The sequence below is a fragment of the Talpa occidentalis genome, unplaced genomic scaffold, assembly GCF_014898055.3.
Source record: "Talpa occidentalis isolate TD23 unplaced genomic scaffold, MPIMG_talOcc4v2.1 talOcc4.3, whole genome shotgun sequence".
NCBI lineage: Eukaryota > Metazoa > Chordata > Mammalia > Eulipotyphla > Talpidae > Talpa > Talpa occidentalis.
The window spans coordinates 15,456,024-15,476,424 of NW_023603184.1; the positions used below are offsets into that span (position 1 = coordinate 15,456,024).

The 20,401-nt window shown below is 45.5% G+C and overlaps 1 long non-coding RNA gene across 3 annotated transcripts; it reads right to left on the reverse strand.

Annotated features, from left to right (window-relative positions):
- Positions 1 to 2,369: 2,369 nt before the first annotated feature.
- Positions 2,370 to 20,018, reverse strand: LOC119255391 (uncharacterized). 3 transcript variants are annotated; one of them, XR_005127457.2, is made up of 4 exons: positions 19,668 to 20,018; positions 15,732 to 15,907; positions 15,061 to 15,240; positions 2,370 to 3,427 (listed from the first exon to the last, which is right to left on the reverse strand). It is a non-coding gene; the product is annotated as an uncharacterized LOC119255391 (long non-coding RNA). The 3 variants fall into 3 exon arrangements; XR_005127458.2 differs by lacking the exon at positions 2,370 to 3,427 and adding an exon at positions 5,930 to 6,690; XR_005127459.2 differs by lacking the exon at positions 2,370 to 3,427 and adding an exon at positions 9,115 to 9,360.
- Between the last annotated feature and the right edge of the window lie 383 nt (positions 20,019 to 20,401).

A 20,401-nucleotide genomic window follows, 5' to 3' on the forward strand; every position in this document is an offset into this window, starting at 1 on the left:
TTACCCACGAGGGGACGGGTAACTTTGGGTGCTTGATTTAGAGACTAGATTCTTTGCCTTTCCTGTATTGTTTCCTAGTTGTATTAAAGTTCCTTCCCATTAAAGTCTCATACATTTTGTGTTGATGCGGCGGATGGCAGAACCCATTTAGAGCAGGCAGGTTTGCAGGGTCTGGGCTGCCCCTCTCCCTGCCCTGTAACACTTTTCATTGCCCTAAGGCGTATTGGAAAAACTCTGGGGCAATTTTGAGAGACAGAGAAGGTGACTATATATTTTGGTTTGTGTGGAAATATCTTGGCTTACCCTGATGTCCTGGATTAATTTTTAAGTGTCCTCTTTCATTCTCAAAAGTTTTCCATTTTGGATTATGGATTATGTGACCCCCCCAAGTCAAGAATACCTCAGCTTCCCTTGAGCTGAAACTCCTTCATTTATACAATTAATGTTTTTTTTAAGATTTATTTATTTATGCATACAAGAACTGAGGTACAAGTCAGAGGTGGGGGGGGGGTTTTGAGAGGATTTACCAGAGATAAAATGGGGGCAGAAAAGGCGATTGCATGAAATGCACTGCTAAGAGGAGCGACAGGCAAGGTCTGCTGTGCCGTGTGGGTCACCTCCCTGGCCAGCGATCAAATTCCTGCTGCAGTAACTACAGATAGCTTCATAGTGCTATCTGTGTCTTAACCCCTTGAGCCACCAGAGAAGCTTTGATTCTAACACAGGCACAAGTGGTGCTGAACCTCAGTGTGATAACACTGATCGAGTGGCTAGAAAGGAAATGAAGTCTCCTCGGGGCGAGAGACATTTCTCCTTCTAATGGGAAATTATGGTGGATTGTGTCAGGAGACGCTGTAATTGTCTTGGTTTGAGGGATTGCAATTTGAGGGCCCAGTTTGTTCATGGGCACCTTTCCAGAGTCCTGAAAGAGAATTGGACACAAAGATGTATAACCTTCAAAGGAGCCCTGTCTGTGCTTGCCTTGGGGGCTTCTCATCCTAAGGCTCTCTCAACTGGAGGTTTTGTTGTTTGTGCAACTTGATTCTGGAAATAAAAATGGGCTTTCAAAATCAACCAGCCAACCAACCAACCCACCCTGTGGAGGGTGGTACGTTTGGGCTAATTGTTTTCCTTTTCATTTAAACTTAGGTCCCACTGAGTATGAGGTAGCACTTTCAAGTTAATCTTTAGTAATTCCCAGGCATAAAGCTATTGCCTTCACTTCCCAGCAGGACATATGAAAGTGGACTCATTTGTAGAGAGAACAGGAATAGCAGCTTTTATAGCTTAAGGCCTGGAAGAAAACTGCTTTTTCCCCCTGACAATCATAATCCACCCATGCTTCTGAAAACACGTTTCAAAATCAAATGGACTTTGAGACTCTGGAATGTGCTTATATTAAGGCATATCTTGTCAGCCAATTTGCCTATAATCTATTATGTACAATCTAGATAAACTTGCCTCTTGTTTTTCCCTCTCTTACGACTTCCTTGGCCACTTTGAGTTGCCCGGAGGTCAAAGAGTTAGGCCTGCCCTGAATTAGTAGAGGTAACAGGAGTCAGAGAGAATCACTTTTTTTTCTTGGTCTCCACTGTGATTCCCTGATTTGAATTCACAGTGGCAGGATGAAGGAAGGGCGGGTGTCTGGGAGGGGAGCACCAGCTGAATAAAGGTCCAGAGGCCAACAGGTCATGGGGTCATTGTCTGCACAGACTCTGGAAGCAGAGCAGAAGCAAAGCTGGCTTGGTGTGGGCAGCTGGATTAGGGAGGCTGAGCAGAGGGGCTTTGAGTGGTGCCTGGGGAAATCCTGAGCCATTTAAATGAGCCATTTAAATCTGACAGACAAATTGGTGTTTTAAGAAGATTTACCAGGCAGTCATGTGCAGGATGAGGTGGAGAGAGTGGGTGGGAGCAGTGTGGTTGGGGGCTCCGTAATGGAGGTTGGGGGCGGGAGGGAATGAAGCTAGAATAAAGGTTCTGTTTTGAGCCAACAAACACTTACTGAGCACCTACTGTGTACTTTGTTGAGTCAGGTACCATCTTCAAGAAATCTCCCTTTCAGGGCCTCCCTGGTGGCACAAGGGGTTAAGCACAGCACTGTGAAGCTGTCTGCAGCCACTGCTGCACGAGTTCGATCCCGGGCCTGCCAGGGAGCAACCCACATGGCGCAGCAGACCTCTCCTCTCTCACCTGCTGCTCCCCTCAGCAGTGTATTTCAGTCAGTCTGCCTGTTCTGTTCCCCGCTCTATCTCTGGTGAATCCTCTCACCCCCCCCCCCCGCCCCCAACCCCACACCTCTGGCCTGGACCCCAGTTCTTGTATGCACAAATAAATAAATCTTTTAAAAAAAAAAAAAAAGACATCTCCCTCTCGGTGAACATAACCAGCATCTGCCCTTTTGTCCAAACCTGGAGTTCTATCTTGAACCTTCCTCTCCTTTTCTCCCTAATCTATCAAGTCTTCCTATTAATCCCATGCCTTTTGCACCTGCCTATTCTCCCTCACCCCCCACTTCCTTCAGCCACCTCAGCTGATGCCATCCCTCCCTGCATTAGGTCTGCCTGCTTCCACTCTCCCTCCCACCTCTTTCCCACTGGGCAGCTCTCGGGGAGGCAAGGTGACCTTCTAAACTATGCCACCGAATCAGGCCACCTCTCCCCCAAAGGGCCACCTTCTCCTGCAGTGGCTTCCCCAGTGTCTTTAAGGTAAAACCTAAGTTCCCCAGCAGAAACAGTAAGTCCTTGGTACCTGAGTCCCATTTGGGGTCCCTCTCTCCCCACCTTGCCAGGGCTCCTGCTTCCTCTACCTTGAAGCTTTGGATGTGGTCATACGAAATTACTTTCTGTACCTCTAAAGGGTCTAAAGCGTCCCATTGCCTCTCTTCTTTTTTGGGGTGACCCAATCCTCCATTCTGCCTCTCCCCTTTGACTTGTTCTTCAGATCCATGTAGAGTTCCCTTCCTTCTGGAAAGTCTGGCCCACAGGTGACCCTGGCTGCTTTCAAAAAAATGGTCTCTTTGCCTACCCTGGAGTTTAGCACGGCACGTCATCTCTGGCTGTTTTCTCCTACAAGTGAGCTTCAGGACGGCAGGGGATGCCTCTTTCTCCTCACCCCATGCTCTCCTGACACATAAAAGGTGCTTGGGAAATATTCATCAAATACGAGTGGATGAATGTACAAGAACCTGGGTGACAAGAGACGGGGAGGAGTATTGGTTCTGTTTTACAGATAAAGAAACTGAGGCTCAGAGAATGATTTCATAATTTGTCCAAAGTTTCTCATTTCACTCCCAGGATCCACTGAGCGCTGCTGCCTTCCTGCACAGGGCGTTCTCCTCTTCCTTGCCTCACCATGGAGAGCACCGAGACAAGAGTGCTCAGCCGCCTTCGCTTCTGGCTGATCATTCGGAAAGCTTCCAATGGGACCTCTGAAGGCACGAGAACAATAGATGAAGAGGCTTTGATATATTAGTGAAAAATTTCACAAACGAGTATTATTTGGCTTGGAGAGGGTAAAATGTGAGGAATCCAAATGAGCCATTTTCCAACATAACGTGAACATTTATTTCACTGAAGTCATTATTCAAAACACAAATCCTCCCTGTTTTTGAAAACCCAAGGATCTGGTTGCATGTGTTCACTGCTGCTTTTTTTTCCCCCCTTCATTCCAATCAATGCTCCTTGCTACTTTTTTTTTTTTTAATTCTTTGATTGACTGGAAGAGCCTCATTGCAGCATGATAGATATTGTTCATTTAACGCCAGCATTTACTTTTCCCCTAAACTAGTGCTCTGTTCATGATTGATCAGACTTCTCCCCCATTTAGCACCCATGTAAAACATTGCAAAAGATTGGGTCTGCAGCTCGGGGAGCATTTTTGCAGCAATCTGTTCCAGCCGCAGCAGGCATGCACAGTGGCATGGAAGCTCTTAATGAAACGTTGGCAGATATTAGGGTTTTATGGACTGGAAAACAGTACAAATCAAAGCGCTTTGCTTACTGTTTATATGTTTAGAACATTTTTATTTTCTAAACCTAGCAATGCTCATCTTTTTCATCCTGCACTTGTGCTTGGTTCTTTACATATTGATTTTCCTGTTCACTGGCATGCCTCGATGAAGTCAGAGCACTCAGGTGTGCTGTCTGCACGAGGGGCAGCCAGGGGGCATTTCCTGCTTGGAGACCCCTCAACCCACCGAGTGGGAGGCAGAGGAGCTCTCTGTATAGAAAAAATCCCTCTATATCACTTTCTTTTGTGTGGTCCTTGGGCCAAAAGAGTTGGCCTTTGATATTAGTTTCTTCCCAACATTTACATGCAAACGCTATAGTAAAAGTAGCATTCTCTTCCTAAAATTTATGAGGGGAGGGCCTCCCCGGTGGCGCAGCAGTTGAGCACTGGGTTGCGAAACTGCCCGCAGCCTCTGCAGCGCTGGTTTGATCCCCAGCCACTGGGCGAGGGTCCCACATGGGGCGCAGACCTCTCCTGCCGCCCGCTGCTCCCCTCAGCATCGTACCTCGGTCCTTCTGCCTGCTCTGCTCCCCGCTCTGACTCTGGTGAATTCTCTCACCCTCCCGCGCTTCTGAGTGTACCCAGTGCTTGTATAAATAAATAAATAAACCTTAAAAAAAATTTATGAGGGGATATGCAGTAAACAAAAGCCATCACAGATGGTTTCCCTAGGAGTTGGTAAATCTTTTATGAGAAAGAGCAGATACTTTTGGCTTTGGGGTTATATATGGCCTTTGTTGCACAAATTTGTCATAACACTTAAAAGATAGGTAATGGGAATGGCTGTTCTAGCAAAACTGTCTTTACAAAAAGACTGGACGGGGCGAGTTGTAGGATGATGGGTCAAATTTGCTGATTCTTGGTTTAAATGTAAAGACTTTAAGAGACATTGTATGCCTATATGGACAGGATCAAGAGAATGAACAAGGAGCATGGAGGTACCTGGAGAACAGTGCAGCAGGAAGCTAATACTTCCTCAAAGGCTGAGGGGGCCAGGGGGAAATGGTGTCACCGTGGCCCAGTGAGAGTGCGGTCCTAGGAGCACCAGAGCAGGGAGGAAGCTGGGAAGAAATACTTCCGCTTTTTCCTCCCTCCTGCATATCTCCTTCCTGTACCTCCCACTGTCTATTCCAATCTGGGGCCAGCCAGCAAGGGGCCTGGGGAGTAAGTCCCCAGGGGCCATCAGCTCAGAGACCATACAGCAGGTAGAAGGGGCAGGAGTGGTGGGTGAAGGAGGGAGAGAGAACAAATCAGCGAGGAGGTGGGCTAAAGCAAAGGGAGAATCCGTAGCGCAAGCGATGTCTATTGGGGGATAATCTTCTTTGAACCCACTCCTTCGGGGAGTGAATGCAAGCTTGTTTGGGTGCTTCCCTGGGCTCTGACTTTATTCTAGAGAACTGAGATGCCCCAGAAGCCTGCCCCAGGCTCAGGCATATGATAGGTTCAAGGAGAGCTCCTGGACTCATTCAGGTGAAGGAGGTCCAGGTGCAGAACTTTGGAAAGATGAGCTCCCTTTTTTCTGGTGGGTTCAACTTTGACAGTCAACTTATCAGGTGGAAAGGCCTTCACAGGGGGACGCTGTGCCCAAAAATCATGGGGGAGAGAATGCCCGGTGGGTGGGAAGAAAGCCAGATCCCAATACTGTCACTGAGCCCCTGGATCAAGTTATATCTGACAGAAAAATCATTTCTCAAGTAGATGAGTCAACAACTCCCCTTGCACTGAGACACTTCTGTTTGAGTGAGAAAGTCCAGATTTTTCTCTGGAGCCATGACAGGCCTCTTCACACTGCATGGACGTCACATGAGGCACCCCTAATCGCCACAGCAAATGGAAGACAATGATTCCCCTGTGAGCACGAAGGTTTTCAGGTGTGTGTGCAGCTGCTGTAAGCCATGGCATTTATGGCTAGTGTGTACATTTCTAAGACATAAAAATCTTTCTTTTTTGAATATCTGCATGACATGAACCTCATAAGTCACAAAGACAGCGTCTTCCTAGGTAATTACATAGATGTGGTGATAACCATGGCAACCTGGGAGTTCTGAGATGTAATGTCATCGCAGAGTGCTCCGGCTCGGGGACGCCGGTGTTGACATAGTGCCCACCAGCTCTGTGCTGTCTGGGTGCTTTCCCTTTGCTTGAGATTTGCCACATCTCGGGTTTCCTTGCAACCACCTGGCCTCTTGCTATGCCACCCCTGCCATCAGCGAGTCCCAAAGTTTTGAGTTTTACAGGCCAGGAAAAAGTCCAAAACAGAAGTAACACAAAACTGCCAACTTAATTTTGCTAAGAACATGTCACAAGACAGAGAAAGCAAACAACTACCATCTACTATTCCCATCATTCCATAAAGAAAGGACATTGTCCTATGTCTGAAAGGAGAGAAAAAACGAGAACCCTTTGAACAGAGAGCAGTTATCTTTCAGAAAAATGCCTGGTGTTGGGGAGGCTGTGTCTGGTGGGCCACCTGGATGGGGCGCGAGGCCCGAAATCCAGCCTCACTCTTCTTGCCAGGCCCTGGGTCCAGCACCAGCTGTGTCCACTCGGATGAAGGGATACCTTTTTCTTTGCACAAAGGGGCTTCCTGCTTGCCAAGCTGTGTGCCAACAGGGTTGTGTCTGCCCAGAAAGGGCAAATTTTTCTCATCTGTGCAAAACATTTTTGGAGCTGCCAGTGGTCCTGTATGACATATAAAAAAAAATTCACTGGGGGTTGTGCTTTGACCAGTGCCTGGCACATAGTAGGTGTTCAATAAATATGTGTTCAACAAATATTAAAGAACTGACGGGAACTCCATGGAGGGCCAGCCTCTCTGCATGTTGACTCTAGCTCAGCTACAGGAATCACATTTCAGGTCCTTTTCTGTGGAAAGGAGTGGAGAGGGAGATCAAGAAACCCCTCCTGCTCCTTTGTTCCTTGAGAGGACCATAAAGAATCCTGCTTTGGAGGGAGGGCAGTGACCCTTTGTATGGCTACACCATTTAGTGTGGTTTACAGCTCAGGTAACTGAGTCTTTGAAGGGTTAAATAACCTGTTCCAGGTCACCCAGTGGCAAAGTGAGGTTTTAACTGTGGAGTCCATACTGCTTGGATCTGAGTAGTTATACCCGGGCCCTGCACTCAGGAATGTACATGTGATCGTTTGCCCTGGAGCCCCATGAAATTGCCCAGGCTTGGAGTTTGTGGTCAGCTGACCTTCTCTCCCTTTTTAGCAGTTCTGTCACTGCCCCGCCCCATTCTATGTCTGATCCATGTGGATGTCATGACTATGATAAATACCGAAGGAAATGCTTTCTTCCCAGCCATGAGTGCACAGGGGTGCTAGCAGGCGTGTCTGGCGCCTTGTCACTGCCTGCCCAGCCTGGAAACTTTCCTTTATCAGAACTTTTTCTTTTCATGCCTTGCCTGTATTAGTAAATCACACAATGAGTGAAGCTAGAGTGAACAGATGGAGTGCAGTCAGAATGATTTAAGGGGGCCTCCCCGGTGGCACAGCAGGTTGAGCGCAGAGCTGTGAAGCTGTCCGCAGCCTCCGCAGCGCAGGTTCGATTCCTGGCCGGCCAGGGAGAGTCCCACATGGTGCAGCAGACCTCTCTTGACTCGCCTGCTGCTTCCCTGAGCAGTGTATTTCAGTCACTCTGTCTGTTCTGCTCCCCGCTCTGTCTCTGGTGAATCCTCTCATCCTCCCATGCCTCTGGCCTATACCCCAGCTCTTGTATAAAAATAAATAAATCTTTAAAAAAAAAAAAGAATGATTTAAGGATTCTGATTTTGGGAGTGAGAACTCATACCTAACATTTACCACATGTTTACCATGGGCCAGACACATTATATATCAATCTCCCTTAACTCCACTTTGCAGATGAAGGAACTAAATCCTAAGAATGTGAGGTAACTAGTCTGAAATAAAGCCTCTGGTAGACATAACGTGAGAACCTGAATCCAGGTCTGGTTGATTTCAGAAAGCTCAGCTTCTCCCAGTCTTCTGCCTGCTCTTTAGTGAGCGGTTAAGGGTCTGGACTCGAGGTAGAGGACAGGGGCGCAAACTCTTCTTCTACCACCTCCAGCTCTGTGTCTTTACCCAAGTAACTCAACCTCTCTGTGACTCTGCTTTCTGAGCTCCAAAACACTGGCATTCATAGTACCCACCTCACATAATAGTTCTTGTAAAACCAAATAGGTTGCATACATAATGTGCTTGGAACAGTAACCAATTTTTAATAAGTGAATTGTTCTTATTGGGACATCAAGTAACTTAGGCAAGAGAGCCAAGTGTCCTCTCAGCTCATGAGTGTTAAGGGTGTTGGGCCCAACTGCCCGTCCTCTGGAGGCTGTGCTGTCTGCAGGAGCATGTGCTCTTTGCTGAAGGGTAACCATGGCAGTAAAGGTTCTGCCCAGCAGGATGGAACCTGTGGCTTTTCCACGGATGCCTGTTTGAGGGGAATACATCTGTCTAGCTCTGGAGTTCTGTGCTAAGGGGGCTGTGGTATGGAGCTCATGTGTAGTCAAAGATTCACCAGAGACAGAGTGGGAAGCAGAACAGGCAGATCTACTGAAATGCACTGGTGTGGGGAGCAGCAGCTGAGGCAGGAGAGGTATGCTGCGCCATATGAGTTAGCTCCCTGGCAGGGGATTGAACTTGTGCTGCAGCAGCTGCTGGTAGCTTCAGAGTGCTGAGATTTAACCCCTTGTGCCACCAGGGAGGCCCGACAATGGCAATTTTCTAGACTGAGTTTATTCCAACTGCGGGGTCTCAAAGTGCAGGTGGCATGGAATGGAGCCTCCATGCCACAGTGGACTTGCAGTGGGAGCGAAAGGTGTGTTTCTATCAGCCACTAAGCTTCCTGGGTTGTGTGTTCCTGCATATAACCTACCTGTTCTGACTAACACAAAGCTTATTGTCTTTGCATGCTGGAGTCACTTTCTCTGCCACCCCTATCAATAACAGACTGGCATTAATATCTCCAAATCCTCCCAACTCTGATGGGTAGAGGCTGTTATTTGAGCTCCCTCACACCAGGGTTCACATAAGGGTTGCATTCTCAGAGCTCCAGGTAATGATTTTTTAAAGATTTATTTATTTATACATATAAGCACTGGGGTACAGGCCAGAGGGGTAGAGGTGAGAGGAGTCACCAGAGAGAGTGGGGAACAGAACAGGCTGATTGACTGAATACACTGCTGAGTGGAGCAGCAGGTGAGTCAGGAGGGTCTGCCTCGCCATGTGGGTAGCTTCCTGGCTGGGGATGGAACTCGTGCTGCAGTGGCTGTGGATAGCTTCACAGGTTGCATCTTAATCCCTTGTGCCACCAGGGAGGCCCTCCAGGTAATCATTAATTTGCCTCTTGGTCTACAAAAAGGAAAGTTGGAATCATCAATAGAAAATGTATTGGTGAGTTGTGATGTTGTGAAGTGAGTGGAAGATTATTGAGATAAACGGATTAATCTGATTGAAATGGTTCCCAGAAGTAAATGTCAATGAACCAGATGTGGTAATTTCTTGCTCATGAAGTAGTGTTAGTATGCATGTGATTTGAAGTTTATGTTAAAACACACGCATGAGATTGCCTCTGAGGCTGGGGATGGGGTAAATGGGGTGGGGTCACCATGAATGGGAACTGTTTGCGTCAAATATGGTTAGCTCAAACAGCATGACGGGCCTGACTCGAGTTCCCAGAAGGTAGTTGTGAATCCTAAACAATAAAACAAGGCCAGAAATATATCCTTTGTGTAGAAATTAATATCAAGCTTTCTGCAGACATCTGCTAAGCAAATTCCAACTGGTCTATCATGATGGGAGTTTACTTCAGCGCTTCAGAGAGAACCAACTGTCCTCTTAAAATGTGTGTGGGGCTCTTAGGAGAGAAATAGTTACTCAGCCACATTTTCCAAACTGGCTTACTGTTAAAATATGTGCTTAAAAAAGGATTCTGGGCCTCCCTGGTGGCGCAAGGGGTTAAGCACCGCACTATGAAGCAACCTGCAGCCTCTGCAGCTCGAGTTCGATCCCCGGCCTGCCAGAGAGAAACCCATATGGTGCAGCAGACCTCTCCTGTCTTGCCCGCTGCTCCCCTCAGCAGTGTATTTCGTCAGTCTGCCTGTTCTGTTCCCTGCTCTGTCTCTGGTGAATCCTCTCACCCCCTGCATCTCTGGCCTGCACCCCAGTTCTTATATGCATAAATAAATCTTAAAAAAAAAAAAAAAGGATTCTGTGATTAAAGAATAATTGAGGTAATAGAGTTAAGTAGTTTCTTTACTGTGGAACTTCTCAGAGACTCTAACACATTAATGCTTGCTTGCTAATAGTCTCCAGAAGGGACTATAATATATATCCATCCAGCTCCTCAAACCTTTGTGACCAAAGAACTCAGATAGATGATAGATATATACACATGCATACAGAAATAAATATATCTATATCTACCTGTATATCTATAGTTGTATCTCTATATATGCATGTACATATGTGTGTGAATCTCTCTCTCTCTCTATCCATCCATTTACCTACCTACTTATCTGAGAGAGGAGAAAGTGGGGGGAGAGAGAGGAATACTAAGTTAAATATGCATATGTATACACACACACACACACACACACACACACACACACATAAAATAAGGAATTGGCTCATGTAATCATACAGGCTGCAATCTCAAGATCTGCAGTTGACAAGTTGGAGACCCAGAAAGCTGATAGCATAGTTCCAGAGTCAGTCCAAAGGCACAGAGGAACAATGTTCCAGATGAAAGATAGAGAAAGAAAATTCTGTTCCTTTCAGCACTTTCTGTTCAGGCCTACAGTGTACAGAATGGAGGCCACCTGCATGGGGAGAACAGTCTGCTTTACTCAAGCTACGGTTCAAGTGTCAACCTCACCCAGAAATACCTTCACAGACACACCCAGAATGATGTTTAACCAAATACCTGGGCACCCTGCAGCCCAGTCAAGTGGGCACATGAATCTAACCATTGTGTTTAATCAAGTCATCTCTTCAAGCTTTAGTCACTTCATTTGTAAAATGAGATATCTAGTTTTGTGAGAATTAAATAAAATGACATATTTAAAGTACATATTTAAAGTACTTAGTGCAGCAGCTAGCTGGTAATTTGCTCTCAATGCAGATTTTTTTAAAGCACAAAATTGGATTCAGGGCAATAGTAACTACCTGTTCTTATCAACTCTTCCTCTTAGCTGCTCTTTTGCTGCCAGGGTCTCAGTGCCCTACAAATGCTGAGTCAGCCAAGGACCCTCAAGGGCTATTACACACAGACGCGACACAGACACTGGTCTGTCTCCTGCAATTTGCTGCACAGCCTGGTATGTCCCCTTTCCCCTGACCTCTTGCAGATGGCAGTTGTCTGTAGCCCTTTGAGGTGAGGGTGTTGACAGGCTTGCCAGAGACGCATCTCTACTCATCTAAGATGGCGGCCTCCTGATTCCAGACTGGTTCTGAGAAGTCAATGGAAAATCCTCCAAGAAGCACAGAATCTTCCATGAAAATCACTCCTTCAGCTTCTTCTGAAAGCTCTCCATTGCTTTTTCACTTAATATTTATTGAGGGGCCTCCTGATGGTGCAAGGGGTTAAGCACAGCACTATGAAGATATCCGCAGCCTCTGCAGCACGAGTTCAATCCCGGGCCCGCCAGGGAGCAATGCACATGGTGCAGCAGACCTCTCCTGTCTCCCCTCCTGCTCCCTTCAGCAGTGTATTTGTCAATCTGTGTTTTGTGTTCCCCACTCTGTCTCTAGTAATCTTCTCACCCCCTGCACATCTGGCATGTACCCCACCCAGTTCCTACATGCATAAATAAATAAATCTTTAAAAAAATATTTATTATCAACTACATGTCAGCAGCATGCTAAAGAGTAGCTCACAGATGGTTGGCTATTGCACTGAACACTGAAGATTTGGAGTAGGGGCCTCCCCGGTGGCGCAGCGGTTGAGCGCTGGGCTGCGAAGCTGCCCACAGCCTCTGCAGCGCGGGTTCGATCCCCGGCCACTGGCGAGGGTCCCACAAGGCGCGCAGACCTCTCCTGCCACGCCCCTCAGCAGTGTACTTCTGTCCTTCTGCCTGTTCCGCTCCCCGCTCTGGTTCTGGTGAATTCTCTCACCCTCCTGCACTTCTGACTATACCTGGTGCTTGTATAAATAAATAAATAAATCTTAAAAAAAAAAAAAAGATTTGAGAGTCGGGCAGCTTCTGCCTCTTCCCCAGACCCAGGGTCCAAGAGGCCGCAAGGTGGGTGTCCTGAAGCCTTGGGTGTGAAAGGCTCAAGAGGAAGGTGCAGTGGTGGCTTTTGAAAGTAAAAACTATTCTTCTTATTGTACCCATTTCTATATTGGATCTTTTGCAGCAACTTCTGGCCAATGTGCCATTTTGGGACAGAGCTAGACACAAACAATTAGAGCGTCTTCCTCTTCTCTCTTTTGTCTGCCCTCTTCTGGGATTTTCTGCCCATTCCTGGGTCTGAAAACATCTGACAAGGAGCTGAACTGTCTACACCAACAAGAGTCGATGCTTCAAAAGAAAAACAAGGTTCTAGTGTTGGTCAATGTTGCCAGTGATGCCATAGGTAAGTTTTAAATTCAGTGAGCTTAGTGCAGATCCCCTACCACTGCAATAACCCTTGGGAGTTTAAGGTCCCATGGGTATGATATTATGGATCCCAAGTTACAGTTTACTTTATCCAATACAACAGTTTTTCCTCTCAACACAGGAACAGATTGCTATTTCTATGTTTGAGCACCAAACATTTGTGTTTGGAAACCACGATGAATGCAAAATAGTCGTGTTTTTGTTTTGTGTTAGCTAACTATGAACAAACAGTGTGCATATTTTTAAATGTGTATGAATGGTGTGTATTCAATGTAGACACCATTGCTAATAAATAATGTGCCAGCCATTTCTCATGCCATGGAACATTTAAAAAATAATTTAAAACCATTTTATATTCTCCCTCTAATCTTTTATTTTTGAAAAGTTTCCACCTAAAAAGGAATTAAAATAATACTATAATGAGCTCATACATTCTTCACTTAGATTCATCAATTGGTAATATTTTGCCACATTAATATTGGCTGGCCAGATATTTGGTGAAACATCATTCTGAGTGTATCTGTGAAGGTGTTTCTGGATTAGAGTAACATCTATGTCTCTCTCTCTCTTACACACACACACACACGCACACACATAAATGCACCTTTGTGACAAACATTAAGATCAAGAAACAGATCACCAGCACCCCAGAATTCTCCTCAATTACCTTCCTGACATCACCCCCTAAGGGAAGTCACCATTCTGACTTCTAATACCAAAATTGGTTTTGTCTGCTTTCTAATGTCATGTGAATACAACCATCCTTTATATACAACCATCCTTTTGTTCAGTAATACTATGTGAGGTTCATTCACATTGTACTCTCTTTTCTGTTTACCTACATGTGCTGCCCCCACCAACCAAACCAAATCCCAAATGGAGCACAAAATCCAGACACCTTAGCTTGGCATTTAACAACGATCTTTGAGAGGAACTAAGTTTTATGGTAAAGAGAGAGATCTCCCAGCTACATTTCAGGACAAGTGACCTAACTCCCAAAGCCTCATCTGTTAAAGGAACATTAGTGGTACCTACCTCCTCTATGTGTTTGAGGATGAACAGAACTAATACCTATAGATTCCTTAGAGCAATGCTGAACAACTAAGTTTCCACAAGGCTCACTATTAGTGTTGTTACTGCATTTGCACATCGCTCTGAAGAATCTCAGATTGGAGCAAATTTCCTGAGAAAATATCTTAAGAGAGAGAGAAGATTGGCTTTGAAGTTGGAACGATTGGGCTCAAGTCCCAGCATGCTATGTTCTTACTCAGTGTGACCTTCATTTCTCTGAGCCTCAGTTTCCCTACTATAAAAGGTGCCAATACCCACTTTGCAGACTGAGATAAAGATGAAATCAAATGAGATAAATGTACAAGAAAATGGTCTCTAAAGTACAACCACACTCTGCTAATGTGAGGAATTATAATTATTAACCCAGCAAAGGGTGTTCTGTGCAAGCATTTTCTGATGATCTTCATTGCTGCTCTCTTGTTGACTCAGTGCATGTCAACAGATGACTCCATTTCAACCTAAATGTCCCTTGCCCAAGCTAATTGCTAATTTAGACTTAAACTGTGCCCAACTCACGATTAGAATTCAAACCTTGGAACTCCATTAGGGATGCATAATGCTACATTTTCCTTCACTGAAATTAATCAGCTGCAAATGATTAAATTACTATATATAGTGTGAAACACAACAAAGCTGTAATTTTTATATAAATTCCAGAATGTTACATTATTTCCCTTCAGTGCTGACATTGGAATAATTCCTCCACAATCATTGCTTTGTCTTCTGTAAAATAAAATTTTAAAAACCCATTGCTCTTCAAGCGTACCAAAGTCTGTGTTCAATATTTAATATGATTAATGTTTACTGTATTTGTTGTGGGGTTGTCTGCTAATTGTGGCGTTAAGCCGCACCCCCTTCATCATCTTCGGGGGCTGAGGGATTTTGGTTCAGAACCACTGTTTGAGAAAGTATCAATTAAAATTCAGCTCCATTGAACACATGAATCTTTTTTGTTGTTTGTTTGTGGTGCCCAGCATATCTAGTGGCGACACTCCTCACTCCCTCTCCAAGCTGCGAGAGCAGATTGAGATGCTAGGCGACTTCTCAGTGAGGCTGGAACCCGTGGTGAAGCCCCAAGGCTGGCTCCTCAGGCAAGCAGGGACCAGAGAGATGTGTGTGCAATCCCAGGGCTTCCTGCCAAAACTCCATTGCTGCAATGGGGGGCCTCTCCTGGAAGGGGCGAAAAAGGTGGCCATGGCAAAATTTAAGCCAGCCATGCACTGGTGTGACCTCTGGAGCTGCCTCAAACTCCCTAAATTTTGTGCCCTGGACACTTCACCTGCATCCCATTCTGAGTAAGAGTAGTGATTAATCATCAAAAACAATGTAGGACAACCCAGTATGTCCTACACCACTGATTGATCTTGGATCAGTCTCTTACCTTTTTGCTTTCTTATCTGCAGCATAAGATTAAAAATCTCTGTTGGGAAGATAGAGGATCGAGCGGGTGCTCCGTAAGTTGCAGAATGTTCTCCAGATGCCGGGGTCATGGGCACTGAGTGGCTGTTTCTCTGGCTTGCCTCCCCACTGCTTCAGTCTTCTGGTTCCCTCCTCAAAACCTCTGCAACCATTTTGGAGAAACTCAGGGCAAAGTCTTGGAAGTGCTGTTGACCAAGTATCCTCAGACCCCTTTTGGCTTCTAAAACTCAGGACAGGTGTCTCCCATTGCTGTAACTGCTCCTTCCAGAGGGTGGAGCACCAATCTGCTGGCTTTGAGGCCAAATGGACCCAGCCATACCCACATCACTCAGTAGTGATGGAGTGATCTCATCCATCACCCTGTCCCATGCTTGTCAGTTCCACTTTCAAAGCATATGTGGGCAAACCACCCCTCCAGTTTCTCTTTGTAACCTCTCTCTGTGGAGCCCATATATAGGACCGCGTGGAGGCTGAGTCCATGACTTTGTTCCTTCCTCTCATCTCCCTTCACCTCTGAGAACCCTGCCCACAGATGCACCCAAAGCTTGAATACCACACTAATGCTTGGCCATCATAAGTATTGATTGGCACCCTCTGTTTTGGGGGGTACACAGAAGCGGGCATGATCCTTACCCCAAGAGCTCAGAACACACGGGGGATTTCCTCATGCCACGTCTGTCTCACCAAGCCTACTCAAAAGGTCCTCTTTCTATTAGCGAGCTCTCCTTTCGTTCTCATGGAGAATGTGCTCTCTCCTTCACTGGAAGCATCTAGAAGGTGGGGTGCCTGCATATTTTTGCCTCCATCAGCTGCAGAAAAATAGGAACCAACTTTGTGACATGTGGATGTCAAGTTGTCCTTTCAGAACTGGAGAGAGATTCTCCTAAATTCCTTTACACATTCTTCACTGATCCCTTTTGCCCAAGAAGACATATTTATACACAGTCTGTCCAGTTTGGCCAATGAACAAAGGGATGTTCAAGTGGGATTGGAATTGAACCCCATAGCTTGACCTAGAGTTGATAATCTGCCAGTATGTAAGTATGTCCAAGCAGATTATTAAAATACTGAAATACTTCTACATCAGCTGGTCAATAACCACGCCAAGGGCTCCTCTGCATCCCATCTTGGGTCCACTAGATTTCCCCTCAATCAGGGAAAAAGGCACTGGCACCCCAGGGTTAGTTATTTTCTTGGAGGCAGACAATTTAAGACTTAAAAAAATGCCAAGAAGAGGAAGTGGAGCTGATTCCACTATGGGCTAAGGCCATGCCTTAGCTGTGGTCGTCCATTCTATTGGAATCTGCTAAGTCCAGAGGGACTCTGTTCCATTCACGCCCTGAAGGCTGGTCAGCCAGTCTGCTGGAGTCCCTGCCCTCCCACCGCTGTGGCTGATGGGGGACCTCCCCCCTTCTACCCCTTAGAGCTGATGGGGGAACAAAATGGCCTTGTCTGTGCACAATTTGCTGTTGATGAAAAATCCCAACAGGAAAGCCTGTGGATAAGAAAAGTTCCTGCTTATTTTTTCAATTTAAATTCAAAACCTCCCTTATCATTAGGCCTGGAAGAGCTGCTAATTCAGCCCATCCAGAAGTGCCCATCAAAAGGCTAATTTGCATTTTGCCCCAGGACAAATTTATGGCTGAGGTAAGTGGAGGGAGAGAAACATTTCCTCCTGGTATGGGAAGAAGGAAACCCTGGTGCCAGTGTTCTGAGAGGAGGCAACTCCAAGTCTGGGGGTTTTCTTCCTCCAGACCAGGGAACACTCTCTCTGCCTCAGGGACAGCCTGGCCTGGGACCTAGCAGCAAACAGCCAGATTATCTGTGAGTCTTTTCAAGTTGGCTTGAAACTTGCGCAGAGCAGACATCACCACTGCGCCACCTGCTGGAGGTTTAGGAAAAGCATCTAAACTCATGGTTTGACTGTCACTAGTGGCTGTAGAGTCCTAATTATTTTTAGTCCTCCTTTTGTCTTATGCCAGTTACTCAGCTTTTTTTGAAGATAACTAGAAAGTTCATATACGTGAAACAAAACATAAACATCACTCACAACATGGTCACCCAAAGGTTACCATTGTTTATATGTTATTATTTTCCTTTCAGTCTTTTTTCTAGTAGGCTGTTAAATAAATTCATATCCACTATAGGTCTCATTCAATACCTGTTATTTTTATCTTGATTTTCAGACTTAAAAATGTCTTAAATATCTTTGCATATCATTAGATGTTATCTGCAATATGACTTTGGCTTAGCAGTTTTTTCTATCCCTATACATAGTTCCAGGACCTCTTCTAACATGCGCTAACAAATCATGTTTCCTATGCTTTGAGTTTTTATTAAAATCTCATTTTCCCTCTACCTTTTCCCTCCCATTATTTTGTTCTCTCTCCTTCCTTTCTGTTTTACATCTTTATTTCTTCATTTTTACTCCAATAGGAAAAGTCCACAGCAGAAGTTGTTGGGGGCACCTCAATGAAGTGCCTCTTGCCTTCCTCACCACTTGGATACAAGGAACTCAAAAGACTTTCTGCTAAGCCCTGGATCTCTCTTCCAGTTGGGTTCTGCTGTGCCTGGCTTAGAAGACAAGGCATCCAGCAATCTTTTCAAGATGAGCAAGAAAAAAGGGATTCCAAACTAAAGCCCCCTCCATGTCTAGTAAAGAGCAAAAAGCTAACAAGTCCTGATCATTTAATCTGTGCCAGCCTGGCTCCGCTCTAAGAACCTGACATGAATTATCACATGTGAGCTTCACAAAACCCTCATGAGACTTAGTCCCTCTCTTTCCTTCTTGCCATTCTACTGGACAGTTGAAGACAACAAACTTGAGATGAGCAAAAGAACTTGCCCGCATCACCAGCTATTAGGCCATACCTCAGGGTGCAGTGGCTGCCCATTAAAACAGTACAACAAAACAAAGAAGACTTTCAGCTTCTCCACATTGCAAATATTCTCCCCACAACAGAGAAGTAATGCCTATTGCCAACTACACTGTGGCCAGGTTGGCTTCATTGAACAGAACAGGAGAGTTTACAGAATGACAATGACAGAGTCAGTGTTTCACCTTCTGGCTCTCTAAGCACCAGGGTATATTATAGCTGTTTTCAAAGAATAACCCTGAACATGGTTTATGGAGCCTGAGTGTGCTAATCCGGGAGGGGGAGGACACAATTATAGATCAGAATGAAATAGTTGCTCTGGGTGCTGTCCCTGAGCTACCAGAGTAAGTGCACCCAGGGACAGACAGGAGTGCTTTCCTTGGTTTTGTTGGTTGACTAAAAGCAGAAATCAATGGTGGTTTTATTAAATGAGGTTGAGATTATATAGAGCAGGAATTGGCAAACTTTTTCAGTAAAGGGACAGAGTAATACAATTTTAAGCTTTGTGGTTCATACTGTCTCTGTTGCAATTAATTAGTTTTACTGTTGCAATGCCAGAGGAGTCACAGAAGATATGTAAATGAACTGGGTGACTGTGTTCCAATAAAACTTTATTGATTAAAAACAGAGGGTGGCTTTATCTACCAAGGCAGACCATCATTTCCTCACCCCAGTGAAGGAATTAAAGACTTAAGAACAGAAGTTTGGAGTGGATTTATCCTGCATGAGCCATGCACTGTTTGAACTAGTTGGATCTCATTTTCCAGTAAGATTATTTTCCAATCGTTTCAGTGACTGGATTCCCAGAACATCAGAATCCTCATGGGGACTCCACTAGTCATTGAGCTGATTGAGCCAGTGAAGGCAGAATTGCCCCCAAATGGCTTGTGCCAGGTGGGTACTATTGTCTTCCAAGTGCTTTCTTTAAGGACCTGGCTGAACAGTATCATTTAACACAGCAATTTCAGGCCTTTGAGAGGAGGCTTGAGTCAGGTGAGAGGAAAGTAAATAAAACAGGCCTGAAAAGTCTAGATATCTCTCCTAAGTCTGGGGTCTCAGTTTTAGGGGTTAGGATAAGCAAATGACAAAATGGGTAAGGAAAAGACGAGCCAGGGAGTGAAAAACCATCAGGTGGGTATGTGTTTATATTTAATATATAAACTGCCACAAGCAGTTATTAAAATTAGAGTTAGTTAATATTAAAAGAAAAGAATGAATGGGGTTCCTAGGCCCATTCCTCAGTGGCAACCTGAGGGTGTGTGTAGGGTCCCTACACCAACAAGAAATTTTTGGATATTAGCAGGAGTCTGAGAATTCACCTCAATTCAGCTATATTTTGACACTGGTAGTGTTACAGGGCAGGGAGAGGGGCAGTCCAGACCCCGCAAACCTGCCTGCTCTAAATGGGTTCTGCCATCCACCGCATCAACACAAAACATATGAGACTTTAATGGAAACAATTAGGAAACAATACAGGAAAGGCAAAGAATCTAGTTTCTAAATCAAGCACCCAAAGTTACCCGTCCCCTCGTGGGTAAAAGTCCATCCAAGCAGGATTGGCCCAGAACAAGTCCCCAAAGCCTGCCACAAGTCTAAAGCACTTTTCAATGGGGACCCACAGAAAAGGATCAGAAACAACCAGACAAATCTGGAAGGAAAAGAGCAAAATCAAGACAAAACCCGCCATTGTTACCTCTCCAAGGGTCTCTCACCCACATCTGCTGTTTCAACCAGTCCACAACCAAAAGGCAAGTGTAGTTTCTTCATGTGTCTCTCGGCTCCATGTACCACCTGCAGATCTCCTTCAGGCTCTCCATCCTGCTTCCTTCCTTCCTCAGTCTCCTCTGCACCTTTTTCTCTCTTTGCTCAGCTCCACCCTCCCTTGGGTGGGGCAAGGAACCTGGAACCTCCCCCTTTCCTGGGAACCATGCTGTTATAGTAGCATCAGATTCTGCAGCTCTAAGGGCTCATGTCCCAAAACCTCTCTCTTCAACTCTGAGTCACAAGCCCTGTGCTTCTGACCAACTGACTATGAATTAGAGGCTCCCACTACCTCCACCTCCATTTTGGTTAATTTGCTAGAGCAGCTGATGGAACTCAGGAACCCATTTATTTCCTAATCTCTGATTCATTACAAATGATATCATTACAAAAGGAACAGCCAGTTGGAAGAGAGGCTTAGGGCAAGTGATAGGGGCAAAGGCTTCCACACCCTCTCCCAATCTCCCCAAACCTACATATGTTCACCAACCTGGAAGTTCCTAAAGTCCCTCCCTTTGGGTATTTATGGAAGCTTCATTAATAGGCATGATTGATGAAATCATGGGTGATTGATTTAACCTCTAGGCCCTCTAGGACTAGAAGTTCCAACTAGAATTCTAATTAGTTGGTTGTCATGGGAACCAGGCCCCACCCTTAAGTGCTTCC